Below are 18,182 nucleotides of genomic sequence, written 5' to 3'. Positions count from 1 at the left end.
ATGAGCTTTGGGGAAAAAGACGTGTGCAACTCAAAGGCAAATAAGTTTGGCCCAGTTTTTCAGGTTTCAGTGAAGCTGCTCTTTCTTTTTTCACTAGTCACTTGCTTTGAGCTTTTCCAGAGATACTGTTTAATTTCGTCCATTGTTGCACAGAAAATTGAATAGTAAGTGAAAATTTTCAAAATGTTTTTGACAAAACTTTAAGAAGTTATTTTTGTCTGTATCCCAAGGGTAAACCCCTTGAGTCCCTGATGGAAAGAGTGTAGAAGCTTCAGGCAGAGATAACTTTCTGCATGCCTGAAATCTGTTTGTATGAAGTTTTACCCAAAAAGGGAAGAGCTAGGGCCCTTTTTGGAAAGTTATAGCTATCTGTGCACTAATAATTTGCTGAATACTCACAGGTTTTTTCAACCTATAAAATAAATTTTCTGATATTAATTTCTTTGAGGATTAGAAACCTGGAAAGAATAATATGTTCTGACACAGTGTTCTTGGATGACACTTAAATTTAAAATAACATTATATTGTAAATGGTTAAGAATTAAGGAAACAACCAATTGGTGATGTAGGCCTTGAGCAAAGTACAGTATAGGAAGCACTGAAAAATGTTCCTCTGCATGATTAAGAGAGTCTGGTTTGCTGTTTGATCTATTGGCTGGCTGAATGAATTCATTAATTGTGTATGACTACTTTTACTTCTGGGTGGTCATTTTTCATTTCAGATTTCATTACTGAATGAGCTTTTCCTAGGGATGTTCTTATCATCCAAAATTAAATACATGAAAATGTTAGGGAGGCTCAGGCCTCCCTTTTCATATTGGTCTTTTTCATACCATGGTTTTAACAACTGCAGAAAAATTTACTTAGGCTGCAATACCTTAAGTTTTGTGCTCATTACTTGAACACCAAAAGATTTCCTCTTACCGCAATACAGGCCATGTTCTGTGTTACTATTTTCAAAACTGTGGTATGGAACTAGAAACCCTCTTTGTTAATTAGATGGTGAGGAATGAGACAGACACTTGTTTCTGAAACATTTCAGGTGTTTCAGATGTCAGCATGCAAACATCCTTGTGATTCCATTTGTGGAATGGGAGTTCTGGGAATGCAGCTCAGTGGGAGGTAAGGATAGGTAACATTTGTAAGGAATCAGAGGACTTAGGGAGAGATGCTGAACATCTTGGCTTGTAGTTTCAACACAGTTTTTTTAGGAAGGACTCATTTCCTGGACAGCTTGCAAACAGTATGGTCTGCAAACACTCCTCTCTTCAAGGATCTTAAGGCTTTCAGCTGCATGGAGAAGCAGCATTTCAGGAAGCAGATAATGCCACCACTGTGTGCAGCCAAGGATGCTGTTCCAGGGAATGGTGCATCTCCTGGAAGGAAGCTCAGCAGAACCTCAGTGGCCTTGCTGGCCCTTCCAGCCAGAGGGCAGCAATCTCTGGATGGGCCCTGGGTCCATAAGGGCAGGGAGTTGGATATAGCTATTAGGAATTAATTTTATTCTCAAGTATTCTCCTTAAAGTGAGGGGGAAAAAGGGAGTGTAGGGAAATACTCATGTTCTTCCTTTTCTTTCTTAGCCCTCACTTTCAGGTTTTGTGTTTGCAAGTAGAAGCTGCAGAGCTGTTAAAGACTACAGAGTGAGGACTTTGTCATCCTGTCTCTCCCCCTCAGTTTTGGCTCAATGCTGACCCCTCTTCCTGTAATTGTGTAGCAGATGGGGTGGGTGAATCCCCAAGTTGGCTTTGTGGCAGAAAAGGCTACTGTGATATTTTGACAAATCTGTTCTTGCCTGTGGGCTCTGGCACTCCCAATGTTACCTCATGTGTTTTCTGTGAGAATTACCTCTGACTATGTAATACAAATAAAAGGTCTTGTGAGGAAAGGAGGTGAATGAGGGAACACTTACCCTCCTGTAAACATATGGATGTGATGAGCAGGAGCCTGGGTAGGGAGCATTTTTCCTGCTAGCTGGCTTGGTCCCATTCAATACCAGTAAGCTGTAATTATTGATCTCTTCCATAGTTTATTTTTTCTCTGCCTTTACAATACTGATACATATCTGTAATGTCAAACTCTAATTTACACCTGCTGTCCAAAATGGGAATAATAGCTCATGCTTCTCTGCCAGTCACTCAGTGGAGACTGAATGTAGAGAAATAGACCCTACAGAAATATGATTATTGATATATGCATGATGTCTGTGGGTAGTTTATTTTTAACAGGAATAAATTCTGTAGTGCAAAAGGTGAGATTTGTATTACTTTGTTTCTAAAGTCATTAGAATTAATAGAATTTATACTTTTTTTCCAGGTGGATTAAGTGAGCTTTACCTTGGTAGTCATGTACTTAGATAACAAAATATAGCAGAGACATTAAGGATGAAACTGATCTGAAGCTGGCTGATAAAAACTGTGACAGTGCCATCCTATTTTTGTTCAGAGCTTCCTCCTGCTCCAGGGTCTGTAAAGTGACCTTCTCTCCACAATTTAGGATGCATACTCATCTGAACACAAACACAGCAATGATTCTCACTGGCTTAGGGCTAATCAGGGTAAGTAAGAGTCAAAACAGTATTGTCCTCCCAGCGAATAAATGTATTGTGTGAAGTTAGTTTCAGCAGATGAACCCAGCAGCTGGCCTTGAAGATCATCCAAATTGGTCTGCTCTGGGTGACAGGATTAAGGCTGGAAATGTCAAATCTTGTTTTGGAGAACATATTTAGCCTGTTTGTGAATGTATCTCTGTGTGTGCATATAACTTACAAACACAGATGTGCACACACATGTAAAGAAAGCTCAAATTTGTGAGGTCCAGGATATGGATTTGGGGTTTTTTTCCTTAGCATTCATTTGACTTCATTGTAAATGAATACTCTGCTGTTGCTGACTATGTTGTCTCTGTATAACCTAACCTCTTCCTTGCAACACAAGGTCCCTGTCACTCCGTGATGCCTCTGGCCTGGAGCAAAGCTGGAACATGGCAGCACGGGGCACATGTCCCTCCTGTCCCCTCCTGTCACCCAGGCCTCTCTGGCTGTTGGTTTGCTGAGAAGTGTTTGATTGCTGGTTTGGGGGTGAAGAAGGACATTAGCAAAACAACTCATATCAGATGTCAGCATTCATACACCCTTGTGACTGCATTTGTAGAATGGGAGTTCTGGGAATGCAGAAGATGAGCAAGTCGGACAAATTCATCATATTCTGTAGCTCAGTCTTGATACAACCAGAATTGGCCCTTAACAACAAAAAGCCCTGTTTAATGTCTGTTATTTTCCACTCTTCTCCAAATAGCAGTCTTGACACTCTGCAGGATGTCAGCCACAGTCTTAAGGACTTGAGAACTCAGATTTTTCTCTCAGTTCTCGGCAATGTATTTGTGCAGTGAGACACTTGACTGCTTTAGGGACATCTCAAGAAACTTGAGCATCTTTAGGGATGTCACATCCTGCAGCCAGAATGTGGTGAGTCAGCACCAAGGATAGCAGAAGTTCAGTCACTTCCTCCTCTTCACTGCAACTGCAGGATGTCACTACTTACAGTTCCCTCCTGTTGAGTAACTTCTGATGTCAGTTCTTTTTTTAATATTTATTCAGTTGGAAACTGTCTGTAATTTTGGACTGCTTATGAGGCTTCTTTTCTTAATATCATCATACTGGGAAATCTGTAGAAATGGTAAAGATTTAGGCCTTGGCATAATGCCTTTACTTCCAAGGTTTGTTATGATGTTAGGAGAGTTGCACCCCCTCAAAGTCAGAGTACAGTAAGGAAAAATGATATGGAAAAATGGGACTGATTATCTTCACAACTGCCAAAATCAGTGACAGAATGGAGCCTACAAAAATATCTGCCATATTAGGAGTACTTTTGGAGCTCTTTTGGGTTGTTTCTAGATAACTTACCACCTAATCCTGTGTGAAAAAATGAGAGAGACTGGGCTTGACTTCAATTCCTGTGCATAGAGGGGTAACTTAATGACAGTTTGCTTTGTGTTGTGGGAGGTAAGTCAGATTTATCATGTTTTGTTTGTTGTTTTTTGTTAATTGGCATTTCTGTTACGAACTGTCTTCTTACACTCCAAAATAAGTTGCTAACCTTTATTTTAAAATGAAAGAAAAGATCTCCAAAATCCCTGCTCCATGCTGTAAATGACATGTTTTTGAAAGGACTCCTATTTCTGCTCCCTTTTCTTTTCCTTTGTTGAAGTTCCTGGGCAAAGCTGAGTGTTTTGATAGTTTAGTGCTGCTGTTAGTGGATTTCTCTCCAGGAAAGCTGCAGACACAGGAATCTCACTCTTCATGGGCAGGTAGGAGCACAGCAAGCCACATGCTGCCTGCTCCAGCAGGGCTGGATTGCAGCCAGTGGTACTCAGTGGTGAGTCCACAAGGATGACAGCTCTGATCTTGTGTTCCCAAAGCTCAAGGCAGAGCTTGCTTCATCATGGAAATTTAAGCAGTGATAAGAGGACCAAAAAGAGGAAGAACAAGGAAAAGCCCAGATTGTTACCCAAACTTACCTTAATTTTTGGTTAAAAAATGACCTTAGATAGTTGTTTAAATTGTCACAGGAACAAAATACACTATGAAAAATGAGATTACACTATTAAACTGTTTCCTTGTGGTGACCACTTGTGGGCTTCTCTGCATCTCTACAGACAGGCTTGAAATCTGTAAGAAATTTATTTGTGAGCTTTAGGTAGGCCAAAGAATGGTGTGTCCCTGGGGTGGAAGCCCATTCACTCTATGCTCATTTTGGACTTTAGATATTTATTATTGTGTTTCAACGTGTAGCAATTACAGCTTTGTCCCCTCCCATGCTTTTAATTTTTAAACTGGAGCTCCAGCACACCTTCAAATGCCTGTGCTTTGGGTTCCATGCAATTTTCATGAAGAACCCTGTTAACAAAAATGATGAAGATTGAACTCAGTGTTGCCTTTCACTCTGTCCTGCAAGTGTATGGGGGGAGATGAGAATTGCCTCCAAGTCAGCTGGAATAAGCAGCATGGCCTTGAATTGACAAAAGCTCAAATCTGAGAGACAGCACACAATGGTAATAATGAAATATCCCAAGTTATTGCTTGCAGGGCATCAGCAATGAGTGTCTGCTCTGTAATTGCACTCATTCTTGCCACTGATTTTCTTTATGTGAACCTAAATATTTTAGCTGTGTCTGAGACTTAGCAGCATTTCCTACTCTTCCACACACCTCCCTCTTGGGAGATTAGTAGCCACAGCATATTGATCATCACCATTTGATTGGGACTTGCCCTTTCTCTCTTGTGCTGCACTTTATGGTACAGCTTCAGCTGTGTTTATCCAGCAAGTTAATTGTCCAAGAACCAGTGCAAGCTTCTAGAGGAGGCTCCAAGATTTTTACAGATCTCGAGTAATTAGATGACTGCATGTTGCTATATCCCCAAAATCAAATAGGTCTCCTTAACTGGAGATAATGTCTTTGACTGGATGAGAATAACAAGAAAACAAAATGTAATAACACTAACATTGCAAGGACCTCCTTGTTTACAAGCTGCATTTGGCTTTCTTTATTCTTTCATCAGGTCATTTTTCCCAGAAGTGACTAACAGGTCTGTGAATCCCTCAGGTTTTGGTTATAAGAGTTAGTCACACACAGTGAAGATAGCTGATTTCAGAGGTCAGGAGAGGCCAGTTCTAAAGCTGTAATTCTTTATTGAATCTCACCAGGAATAACTTATTACTCTTTTAAATGCTCATTTAACTCTGGCTGCGTCTAATCCTGAACTCAAATCAGGCATTTGTGTGTGTACTGCCTTTCATGCACACGTGTGGGTGAACAGGTGAACACAAGGTCTCTCCATCGCACTTCCTCAGAGAGATGGACTTATTTATTAAGCATTTGTAGCATCCTGTATTTTTAACTCCTTTTCCTGTGTTTACTTATGATGGGGTTTTTTTGTTTGGTGGTTTTTTTTTTTTTGTTTGTTTTGTTTATGGTATTTTTTTGTTTTCAAAGAGACTAGTGAAGGTAAAGGGATTTGTTTCTTCTGTTTTATAAATTGTGTGTCTTGCACTCCCAGTGCAAAGTTGCTTACTCGTATGATACACCTGGAGGACAACAGCTTTATTCTTTCCTGTTCCAGTTACCTTCATGGACCAATGTAATTTAACACTAAGGTAATATCTTACATGGCCCATAAAGAGATAACATGATTTTGAATCCTCCTTTTCTGGTTTTCATTTTGGAATGATGCTTGGTTTTGCAAACCCTTAGTTGCCAACTTCTGTTTCAGTACTTGTATAAAAGTTAAGTGCACTTTGGGTACTTCAGTGTAAAATCTAACTTTTCCTAGCTCAGATTTAAAATAGTTTGTACCAAGGCAAAAATATGTCCCTTGTTATCTTGTCCTGTCTGTGTGCTTTGTTATGCTGATGTGTGGTGGTAAGATGTTCCAGAGTATTGTAAAACTATTTTTTGTCTAGATTCAAGGATCAAATTTTCCACTTGGATATCATCCTTGTGTGTAAGTAAATACTTTCCTTAAATTCCTTCATATCCAAAGGCAAACTCAGGCCTGTCTAAAATGGGAATAAGTAAGCTTGCAAACAAGAGTAGCAAAAGGATCGAGTGTGGAGGTCACAGAAGCCAGATCTTAGTTTTGTAAAGGTTTTTCTGTTCTGCCCAAAGAGAAGCAGGAGCACAATTGTTTTTATTGAATCTCTCTTTAAAAGTTACTTCTTTTTTGATAACTGATTCTGACACACATTCAAAGTGAAACTCGCTGTCTCAACCTCATGGCAGAACAAAGGCCAGCAGATGTAATTACTAAATTCTTGAGATTCAAGTATTGGAGAAATCACCAGAGTTAGCAAGGGCAGTACATTTAATTGCTTGCAAAGGTTATAGGTGCATTTGCTTCTCTGATTGGAAGGCTGGAATTCAATTTAAAGTGATGCAGGATGTGACCTTGTAAAACTCAGTGCAGATTACTGATAGGTGTGTGAGGGTGTGGGGTCTTCCAGCTCTGCTCAGAAGGAAAGGAGACTGTGAACAGCCCATCTGAAAGTTGAGCCTGTTGGTTGCAAAATGTGTTCAGGAAGAAATGAGCTTGAAAAAGGGAAAGATGGTTGTGTTTTACCTTTCCTTGTGGTAATATTTGAGGAGAATTGCTTTAGCTAAATCCTTTAGCTATAAAAGACAAAAGATCTCTCAGTGTGAGGGGATTTGGGTAGGAAACAAATGGGAATGGTGATGGAGGGGTATGGATTGAAGGATTAGGACATCTAGTGTCTCTCACTGTTCAGATGCTGAGATGTTGGTATCAGCCTTTAGGAGTCTCCTCTCTGTTCAGTTACAGCTATAATTCCTGGTTTTCACCTTTTCTCTGCTGGCCATGTTTAATTTCCCTTGTCCTTGAAGAAAAAGGAACAATTTCTTACATGTCTAGCCTTTTTTTTTCCTTCCTTCTTTGTAAAGGTTATCATTGCCCATAATCTCTCTCAAGCAGCTGCTGGCTTTTATGCATGGCACCTTGCTAGATGGCTGTAATTTTTTTAGAAGACCACCACTGTTTTCAGTGAGCTAGAAAAGTGTAAGTAACTATTCACACAGCAGGACTCTTGAAAGATTCTCTGCTAACTTCTGACTACAGGTATTGGGGATTTTTTCCTGGACTGCCAATTTTATATTTTGTCTATCTGCTTTCAGCTTATGCTTGGGGACCCTCACATTTTCCCCTTAGAAATGTGATTAACCTAGACAACCCTAAAGGAGGAAACATCTGAGCTGTAATTGCCAGTATTTAGAAATATGATTGCTTGCCCAATTCAACAAGCCCTACTTTCTCTGGTATTTTTCCTTTCCTTCCTCTGTCTCTTCAGATTTGCTATCATCAAGAGTTTTTAAAATATATTCACATTTCAGGCTTAAATATAAATTTAGATTAGCTACCATTTAATTAAGATAACATCATCAGGATAATTAATTTCCTAAGATGGAACAACTAAGCCCTTGTGATTTACAGCCTGTGCCTTGTGATTTTTTTGTTCTGCACTGGAAATTCATGCAGGAGTGACATCAGCTTTGAGATGCCACGTCTGGTCACAGTGCCACCCCCAGCCTGGCTCGCTGGTGGGAGAGAAATGGGGCTGGCTGAGGCTGAAGCCATAGCTGGGGGAAAACTTGACTGCATGGGAAGCAGTGCTTTTCTGGAGCTGCTCTAAGCTCTGAGTTATGGACTCATAAATTGGTTGTGGGAAAGAAAAGAAAAAGTACCACATATTTTAGCTGTGTTGCTCCCTAAGCTCCTAAAAAGCTCTTTCTGTACCTCCATTTTGAGTTCAGTGAGGTAACCTACACAGGAAAAACCAGAACAACTTTGTATGCATTCCACAGAGATTTGCTCCTGGCATCCTTTGAAACAACTTATTAAAATAAATATTTCTGCATTTGTAACTAATTGTGTAGGAAACAGACTTTGGTTAGCAAATGTGTTTTTATGAGGACAAGCTGATTCATGCTTTTCCTTCTACTTCATAATCTATGCTGATGACTATTACTCTTATCCTTCCCATGCAGCTCTTTCAGAAATATTTTATAGTAAAACAAAGTAATTTTTTTTCAAAAGTAACAGTAAATTGACTCAGTGGATTGAAAATTAATATTTTATTCTTGAATAAGATGTTGCTTGAGGAAATGAAAAATCAAGACCCATAATAAATATAGCGGTTAAAGATTGGCCAACTGGAAGTTTCTGTATTTTAGATCCAAAATATACATTAGCTGTCGGAGAAATGGTAAGACAGATGGATGTTTAGTGTATGGGATTTTTTCTGGAGTTCTTGATTTAGCAGATGTACAGATGAAGTCTGTAAGATAATAGTGCTGAGCCAAAGCAAAGTTGCTGAGTACAGTGCTTTTTTTTTTTTTTTTTAAACTTATGACTCATGGGTGAATCTAAACTAGAACTATGTTTAATACTAATATGAAATTCAAATGATGGCTTTCATGGCAGACACTGGAAGTACATCTTTGGATAATCTTAAACCAGGGTCTTCTTTCCTCCTGAATGTGGTCTTCAAACCCATTGTAAAATTTTGCAGTGAAGAAAACTTTAAAAGAAACAAAATTGATGCCCTGGACCATATTTTCAGCATGCTTGTACACAATCAAGGCACCTCATGCCCAATTCCCACCAGTTCTCCAGTGTTCAGTGCCAGTTAAGACTGTTAAGCTTGCATTTCCAAACCCTCAGCATGTTCTTGTTTTTCCACTGGGCAAAAGCCTCCCTGCTCAGGTGCTGTGCAAACACTTCACCTCTCTGCACTGCCCTGTCCCCTGCAGTGCCATCGTGCTCTGGGGACAGTGGCTGCACCAGAGTGGCCCTGATTGCCCCAGCCCTGTGTGCCCAGCTGCTCCTGCAGTGCCCTGGGGACAGTGGCTGCACCAGAGTGGCCCTGTTTGCCCAGCCCTGTGCCCAGCTGCCCCTGGAGCTCTCCTGGCTGAGCACGGGCAATGCTGCTCTGGTGCTCAGCTGTGCTCCTTGTGGGTATCTCTGATGCTGCTGTGGGCTCCTTCTCTGCAGGAAGGGACTAGGGGAAGCTCATCCCAGCAGCTCAGCTAAAGCCAGGCCAGGAGTGAAAACCCAGCTGCTCTGCAGCTTTTTTGGCATGGTCCATTCACCTAAAACTTGATGGGCTTCTTAGGTAATCCTGATGCATTCTAGAATGTGCCGTGCAGGCTCCATCGGTGCCTTTGAGCAGGAGGTGAGGTCTGTAATGTTAGCAGAGCCCTGCCAGTGCAGTCAGCATAATGGCTTTATTGGAGTCATTCAGGTGCCTGAGCTGCTTCCAAGCAGGTATAGGCAGACTTCAAGGACAAGATAAGAGCATATGCTGAGCCCTTGCAATCAGTCACTTGAGCTGGTAACTACTAAACAGCAAGTTAGGGACTTTTGGTTGTTTATTAGTATGTTTGTTGGGTTTGTTGTTGTTGTGGGGGTTTTGGGTTTTTTTTGTTTGTTTTTTTGCAGCAAAAGGCTGCAACTCCTCCTCCTTTCCCTCCGCTCCCGGAGTCCTGTGAGAAGAGTTTGGAGGTATGGATGCCTGCCTGCAGTCCCTGCAAAAGGCAGCAGTGGATAGCTCCAGCTGGGAGCACCTCGGGCTGTGTTTGTGCCTGATGGCTTTGGCATTAGCAGGGAGCAGGGGCCGTGCAAAGTGCCACAGTTTGCTGCACACCGAGGGCTGCTTCTGAGGCAGGGAGGTATAAAGGGAGGAGAGAGCTTTCCATGAAGATGCTTCCTCGGGCTAAACAAATGCTATCCTGTGTACTTCCCAGCTGAGGCTTAAAATAGAGATAATAAATTGATACATGTTGTGTTTTGTTTTTGAGCTGGTCTTCAGTCTCCAGATTGGCTTTTAAGTATCTTGTTGCTATGGAGAAAGAACAACTCTCTCTATGCAGTGGGTGAGGAGAGCAGCACTCCTCACGGCGTGGTGCTGTGCTGCCTCTTCATCCTGCAGCTTTTTTTCCCGAGGAAATACTGCTGTTACTGGTGTGCTACTGTTTGATCTTGTCTGTTCTTGTGATTGATTTCCTCCCCCCTTTTCCTTGTGCCCTTTATGAATGCGCTTTCACCATCTCTTGATTTTTATCTCCTCTGCCTTTTTTTCTCAACGAGTGCTCCCTTCAGTTCCAAATGAAAATTAGACAGTTTGCAAAGACTTATCCTCTCTCTCCCAGACACTTTCTTTTCTGTATTTGTGGTCAGTGGGAGATACCAGATTTGTGCTGGGCGCAGGAAAATACTTTGCTACTGATACATCTGTTTCTCTTCCTTTATTATTTTTTTTGGAAGTGAAAATGAGCCGGCACTCTGGCTCTACACACACAGCAGAGACAAAGGGTGTTTATGGAGGTTGCAGCAGCATTATGCATCTGCTGCTGATTCCTTAGAGCAGCAGAGTGTGTCTCAACAGGCAGGCATGTCAGGAGCTGGACATGTCTGGTGTTGGTGTTGCTCTGCTCCGTGTTGTTTCGCTCACCTTGGGCTGGGTGCCCAGGCAGTGCAGGCTGCAATGCAGTTTGCTCACAGGTCATCTCCCCATTGATGAGATGATGTCTGTGCTGGGGGGAGCGAGGAGGAAGGCCAGGCCCAGGTGGTGGCAGGGAATACAAATGCACAGCCCCATGTACCCCCCCTGTCCTTGGGATGTCAGGGGAAGGAGCAGCTTGTTCAGCCCTGCTGTGTCAGAGCCCTGGAGCTGCACATTTGGGTGCATTTCTGAGGCTGTATCACTGAGAGCTTTTGTTTTTATGCTTCTCCTCCCCTGCTGCTAACTGGGGAACCAGTTAGGAAAATAAGAATGGTATTTTAATTGGAAATACACAAATGAGTAGGGAAAACTTGGAATGAGCCAGAGGAAATGCTGTGAAAGCAAATTCACCTCCTTTGCTGGTGGTTGCTTGATATCTAGGGACTGTTCCAGTTATTTTGAAAGGGCTCAGCTCCCAGTGGGACTCTGAAATGAACAGGCCGCTTTTTCAAGGCCATCTGCTGAGCTTCTGGGTGCTGCTCATTTCTGGAGACCTCTGTAAAAATCTTGTTGTCTACTTGTTTCATCAATGAGAATGCCATGTGCATACCAGATTGACCCAATTTTTTCCCTTTAATTTGCTATATTAAATTGAATCTGTCTCCATTTTCAGAATTATCTCTGATCCCCTGCGGTGTGAAGGAAGGCTGCTCATCTCCTGCTGCTTCTCTGAGCTGATATTACAGTGTTGAATTGCTTCTTGCTCACAGCCAGTCCTGTGTGTGTCTCTCCAGCCAGGGAGGTCTGAGTGTGTTGCTGTTCTGCCCCTTATCCTGCAGTGTCCATGGTTGTCTGCCTATCCTGCGGTGGCCTCATCTCCTTTGGGTCTGGCAGTCTGATGGTGCTGCTTTGTGCAGCCCAGAAAGCAGTTCCAGGAACAAGGCTGGATTTACCTCAGGGGAGTGCAGCCATGTGTGGAGGGCAGGGCAGTGCTCCAGGCAGTGACAGATCTCGTGTCAAAAGGCTGCCTCTGGAGAAACATGACACAATTCCTCTGGTGGGCTCCACCTGCCCTGAGCCCCTTGGCAACCCAGCCCTTGTGTCAGTGTGAAGTGCAGTGGCTTTCTTGCTGTATTAACAAGGAAGTGGGTTCTCAATCACTAATTATCAGCAGTCATTGTTCAATGTACTGAACAAAAGGTTGTTGAGAACATAGGGCATTACAGTGTCTGGTATTCCCATCAGGGGCCCTTTTGGTACTACCAAAAGAGAAATACTGTTAGTATTTCAGTACTGTTTGTACTGCTCTGAGGTGACCTTTAGGTCACAGCAGGTTGGCACTGCTTGAAGTGTTTGCTATCATGGTCATCTTGGGAGCTGAGAGCTCAGTGATCCAAGTGTGAAACTTGGCAGAACAATCTCGGAGGCTTTTCCAGGATTCTCTGCTTGTGTCTCCATGCCGACACTTCTGTTGCTGGGCTATTTTTTTTGGGAAACGAGCTTCTTGTTACTGAAACAATTATATTCAGTGATACCTCCATGAGCAAAGTGCTCTACCACGCTCCCTTGGTGAGGCTGGAAAGGGAGAAGGGAAGAAGGGCACTTCACAATTCAGTTTTCAAATAGTAGTTGCTAGAAAAGGAACTGTATGCCTAGAGAAAAATTCATTCTATGTTTATGAGTAGATTTAAGTGTTTCAGAACCAGACTTAGAAAAAATGTGTATGTATACATAGCATTAAAATAATTGGTGTATTTCTGTAAAAACAGAAATCTACTTATCTGCTGAAGGGAATTACAGAATGCAAATGCTACATCATCATCATCTCTGCTGGCAAGATCAACCCAAGCATGAAGCTGGAGGTTGTCAAGATCTCTTGTTCCTGGGATACAAATTGACACAATAAGATGAAGCCTAAAATCTCACAAATAACACAGATGTGAAGAATTTCTGGTTTCTTTTAAGGCAAATAAGATGTTGTACCAAGGAGTAATGGTTTGATATGTCCATATTTTGATTTAAACCTATACTTAGATGTTTTGGGTATGTGTGTATATATGTAGGAGTGAACAGGTTATCTCTTTTGAGCTTGTGCCTTTTCCTGTTGGAGATGACAGAAATTTTTCTGACTGTGTTCTGCCGTTTACAGTCCCAAGTCCTTCACTGGGACTACACATTATGGTCCTGTAGTGATAGGTTGGACAAGAAGACTTTTTTTCTCTCAGTACCAGGGCTTAAGCAATATGTTCTTGAAGGGCTCAGTCTATTGTTTAAGACCTTGGAAATGGATGAGATATCAAGGTCAGAGCTTCCCCACTCACTTGTGCTTAGGACAGTTAAGCCATGGAAAGCAAACTGCATCCTACCACATGGCAGAGTTTGCATTGCTCCTCTGTAGGAGCCCAGGAGACAATCCTTCCAGCATTTCAAAATGCTTCCCTGGTCCTCTAACTCACCTAACCATTAGGCACTTCACTGAATGAAGGACAAATGGCTTATTTTGACAAGCACTGTAACCTTTGTTTCAGTGGGTTTTTTTTATCCTCTCAACATGTCTTGCAATAAGAGATGTTTGCAGACTTGCAAGTTTGTAAAATTGCAGTTATTTAGGAAACTTATACAATGTGAGCTGCAGCAGTTTCATCATCATTGCGAAGCCTGTAGCTGGGAGAAGGAAGAGGAGGAAAAGACCTTGAAGGACTATCATTTAGAGCTTCTGTGCTGGTACATTTTGAGGCCATAACCTGATGGCTCAGCAGCCAGCAAGGCTCAGTCCCTCACTCTGTGGTCTCTGTGTCAGCAGGGTGTTTAATATGACAGTGCTTTTTGTGATAGGAGCTGCTGACTTCTGGGACTACCAGACAGATGGTGACTACGTGAGAACACGTGTAAGTGGCTGACACTGTAGATCTTGTTTTCCCCGGTTGTCGTGCTGCTCAGGATGCAGTATTTAGGCCTAGAATCAGCATAAAGGGTCCTCTCATCAAGAAAAAAAGGAAGAATAACCACTCCCAACCCAAATCAAACCCAAACACATTGAGGCCTCATGGTTCTGATGCCCTGAGCTATGGGGAGCTTGTGAAATCTCCTAGTCTGACAGGTCTGCCAAATTTTAGAGAAGGCAAAAATAACACTGCAGAGTAAATTTCCGGTGAGGAGTCAAGAAGTATGGTATTATTGCAAAATTTAAGCAGTAAATAAATGTGGATCTGTGTAAAAAGAGGACTTTGGAAGCAAAGGAACCCAGGGGCCCAATGTATATAAATAAAGCAATTTGCTATTTCTTACATCTCCCAGTAAGGACAAAGGAAATGACAGTATAGTCTTTCCTCATGAGTGTTTGAAAGCTGCACTGTGGTGCTGGATTCCTCTTTGGCAATCTTTTCTTACCCAAGTGGCTGAAATCTGTCAAATTCCAATGGACAGAAACAGAACCTGATTTCAGAGTGTGTAGTTGACCTTTTTCTGAGATGGATCTCAGAAACGTCAGCCTTCTGACGTTTGTTCTTATATCAGCATATCTGCAGCTTGTGGAAGTTTAAATATTAAAGCATAATGTCTGAATCATAGCAACCCTTCAGTGTCCAATGAGAAAGCCAATCTGTCATATTCACATGGTATGTTTTACTCCATCTGCAGAAAGTAGCTGTATGTGTGCTTTTTAAAGTAAAGAAAAAAGAGCTGAAAATCTAATCCTTTTTGAAAATTACACTATTTTGGAGCTGGCTAGTGCATAGGATTTTTTGCAGAGTAACACTGAGTTTCTCAGCAAGAATGAGGATTTTTGTCTGGAGAGAAGTGTGAGTGGAGGAAAAGCAAGATCCCACAAGTTTGGAAAAATGGGAAATTTGGTTGAGATGAGCAAACCTTAAGCTGCCTCAGAGTACCCAATTGCATCCAGCTGTCTCTCTGGGTACTGTGCCTGGTGCAAAGTCTAAGATAGCAGTGCAGAAATTTCAAGGCATGGGAGTAGTTGTAGTAGTAGGCACTCAAGCAGAGAGGTTAAGCAGACAATCTCCAGAGGTTCAGACTAAATTGTTCCATGTCCTGAAGCTGTTCTTGCCTGGGATCCATCAAAGTTCTGAACAGTAAGTTGGGTTTAAAATACAGACATGGAAAAGAGGAAAGTGGTTAGGCCACACTGGCTTTCAGGCAATAAAATGACATAAATTAGCTCAAGTGTCACGACTAAAAGGAACTTTCATGAGGAAGGGATGCTGGGGGCACTGTACTCCAAATGTCACTATGTCATTCTCACTTTCCCATAGGCTGTTTGTCTCCAAAATTTTGGAGAGACAGATGCCTGGGTGGAAGGACATTTGGAAATAGTTTGGTAGCCAGTGGAGATGCCCAGGCAGCAGCTAAACCCTTAAAAAGTAACAGGAATGGAGTACTGTCATATTGACCTTCTGAGCCAAGGGGAACTGCTGTACTGCTGAGATCCTGCTTTTTATTGCTGAAGGGGTAAATGAACGTACTTATTTAGCAAAATACTCAGAAATTTGGTTGTATATTGCACTGCTGATGAAACTGGATAATGGTTTTGTTCAGGTTATTTTTGCATGGTTGGAGAAGGGACAATGTGCGTGTACTTTGTGTGAGCCTTTCCAAGACAGCGTGTCACTGTCCTGACCTGCTGTCCTTGGTTGTCTCCTAAGAGAAGGTGGTTAAATAATGCTGGAGTTGTATGACAGGAGTTTTGTAATGTGAGTAAATATCATCTGTTTAGCTGTAAGCAAATAAATCTTTTAAAATATCACAGTGGATACCTTAGGGGAAGAAGAAATATAGCTACTGCGTAATGCTTACACAGTGGGATCCTGGTTTGGGGGAGGGCTGTGCCTGCAGTTATTATGTTTTCATGTTAATTACAAAGCCAGGAAAAGGAAATGGGAGTGTTATTGGAGGAAATCAGTGTATTTCAAGTTTAGTTTAAAAATAACTAACACCTTAAAAATCTTGTACAGTTGATCAGGAGATTAGTTTCAGGGGTTTTTTAGAACACTTGAATCCTGAGTATAACAGTGGATACAGACAGCCATATTCTTGACAGTGCTGGTGTGTTCTGGGAGCAGAGTATGGAAAATCACCCCTACTTGATATCTCTGAAGCTGAAACCAGATAAGTCTGGCTTCTTTAAAGGACATATTGTTCCTGCTGTCACTCATATCTCTTCTGACATTGGTACTTCCAATATTCTGATTCAAGATCTCAGTGCAGTAAAGATTTATGGTTGGTAGGTCTGAGAGTTGGTTTTCTTCCTGAATGACTTGTCTGAATGAACCACTGGAGTCCTACCAGGAATGCTGAAACAGAGGAATATTGTATACATGAATGGAAATTAATTAAAATTTTAAGATAATAATTTATAATGTATGACTCTTGTCATGGTTTCAGCTGGGATAGTGAATTTTCTTCCAGTAGCTGGTGAAGTGCTGTGTTTTGGATTTCAGATGAGAAAAATGTTGATAACACACTGAGGATTTAGTTCTTTTGAGTAGGCTGGGAGAGGGGGCATAAGGAGCTGGGAGGGGCCATGGCCAGGGACAGCCAGCCCAAACTGCTCACAAGGATATTTCATACCATATGGCATCATTCTCAGCAAAAATTTGGGAGGGGAGCTGCTGCTGCTTAGGGGACTGGCTGGGCATCAGCTGGGGGGTGGTGAGCACTTGTATTGTGCATCACTTGTTTTTGTGTATTCTTCTTTTATTATTATTATTCTTTCCTCCTTTTTTGTCCTATCAAGCTGTCTTTATCTCGTGACACAGGTTTTCAGTGCTCTTTCCCATCCCACTGGGGGGCAGTGAGGGAATGCCTGCCAAGTTAAACCACAACTACATTAGAGAAAAAAATGCACCTGTTTGTTCACAGTATGGATTTCTTGTCTTTTCAGCTTTGCTTTGCTGTTTTGTGATCCAGAATAGAGAGCTTGTTAACTGTTTATTACCATACTGGTAGTCTTAACATTGTCCTCAGTTATTTGTAAAGAATGATTTAATAGAGTAATAGTAGCATTAACCAAGTCTTGCTTATTGATTTCCCAGTATAATAACAAATAAGTGTACTGACATAGTTAACTGTACAGATAATTAGTGGCTGCATGTTTGGAGCCAGATGCTCTGCTATGATTATAGTGAAATAAGTGGAGATTTGCCAGCAAATAACTTGGCCTGTTTTCTGTTTGGCTGTCTGGAAATGCATTTTTACTTTGTAAGCTCCAATGTTTTGAAAGATCTGTCTGCAGGTATGTCATGGTTAGATGGAAGCTATAATTTCTAGGAAGCAGCAGATGTTTAGTGTGTCTGGTGAGTGACAACACTGGCACTGGGCTAATTGTCACATTCTTAATGGGCATATCCCTGGTCAATGGTCTTAAGCCAGTAATAATCAAAGACCTGATTTATTGAGTTGATGTGGTTGCTTTTTTTGAAGGAGGAGGAGGAGGAGGTAGGGCATATTGATTAATAAATTAAAAAGCAACTTCCTACATGCACAGGATTTTAATTTGGGAAGCTGGTATCTATTGCTGTGTGGAATAACCATTTTAAGTAGCTGAACTAGAAAAGTGCATGCTAACATTGTTTGTGAATAAATTAATTCTTAATGTTGTAGAGCATAGCTGGATGCAGGGAACATTAAAAGAGCATGACAGTATGTAAACCAAGATTCTGGTGTCCAACAGGAGGTAAAATTCACTTTATTCTAATAATTGATTAAAATTTTATTAGCAGACTTTAAGATACTGGTGGGGCAACTCTTCAGGGATGAGCAACCTAAACATGTGCCTTCTTGTTTCCATAGCAACACATCATTTTCATCCTTTCCAGGCTGCCAGGATTGCATTGTGTACTGCAAGAGTATTAGATTCAGTAGAGCTATATTAACAGCTCAGTATTTTCCCTAAACCTTGCTATTAAATATTTTCATTTTGGATGATGATTAAAATAAAAAAGTAGTTGTGATTATTGTGCTTTTTTGAGAGAAATAAATCGTGGCAGCAGAGCAGGAAATGAGACCTGGCAGCTGGGGTAAAGTGTTTTGGTCCCATTCCTTGACTGCAAAACTGGCAATTCCTGTGACCATGCAAATCCACTTTGTCAATAACGTCAAGGTTTTTGCAGGTCTAGCTCTCAGTCTGGTGGTAATTGTTAAAATCTTTGGAAGTGTTT

General features: G+C 41.5%; 1 protein-coding gene across 2 annotated transcripts in view; it reads left to right on the top strand.

Moving 5' to 3' along the window:
• The window catches only part of SERGEF (secretion regulating guanine nucleotide exchange factor), a 141,526-nt gene that overhangs the window by 105,200 nt on the left and 18,144 nt on the right, over positions 1-18,182 (top strand). The window contains exon 12 of one of the 2 annotated variants that reach the window (XM_059475347.1): positions 12,780-12,952. The exons of the other annotated variant lie outside the window; for it this stretch is intronic. The gene's annotated coding sequence lies outside the window, so the exon portion shown is untranslated. Of the gene's footprint in view, positions 1-12,779; positions 12,953-18,182 lie in introns of those variants that run through there. 2 annotated transcript variants of the gene reach the window in all.

The sequence above is a fragment of the Ammospiza nelsoni genome, chromosome 6, assembly GCF_027579445.1.
Source record: "Ammospiza nelsoni isolate bAmmNel1 chromosome 6, bAmmNel1.pri, whole genome shotgun sequence".
Classification (NCBI taxonomy): Eukaryota; Metazoa; Chordata; class Aves; order Passeriformes; family Passerellidae; genus Ammospiza; species Ammospiza nelsoni.
The sequence above is the reverse complement of the archived record's forward strand: the minus strand, read 5'-3'. Positions and strand labels throughout refer to the sequence as shown.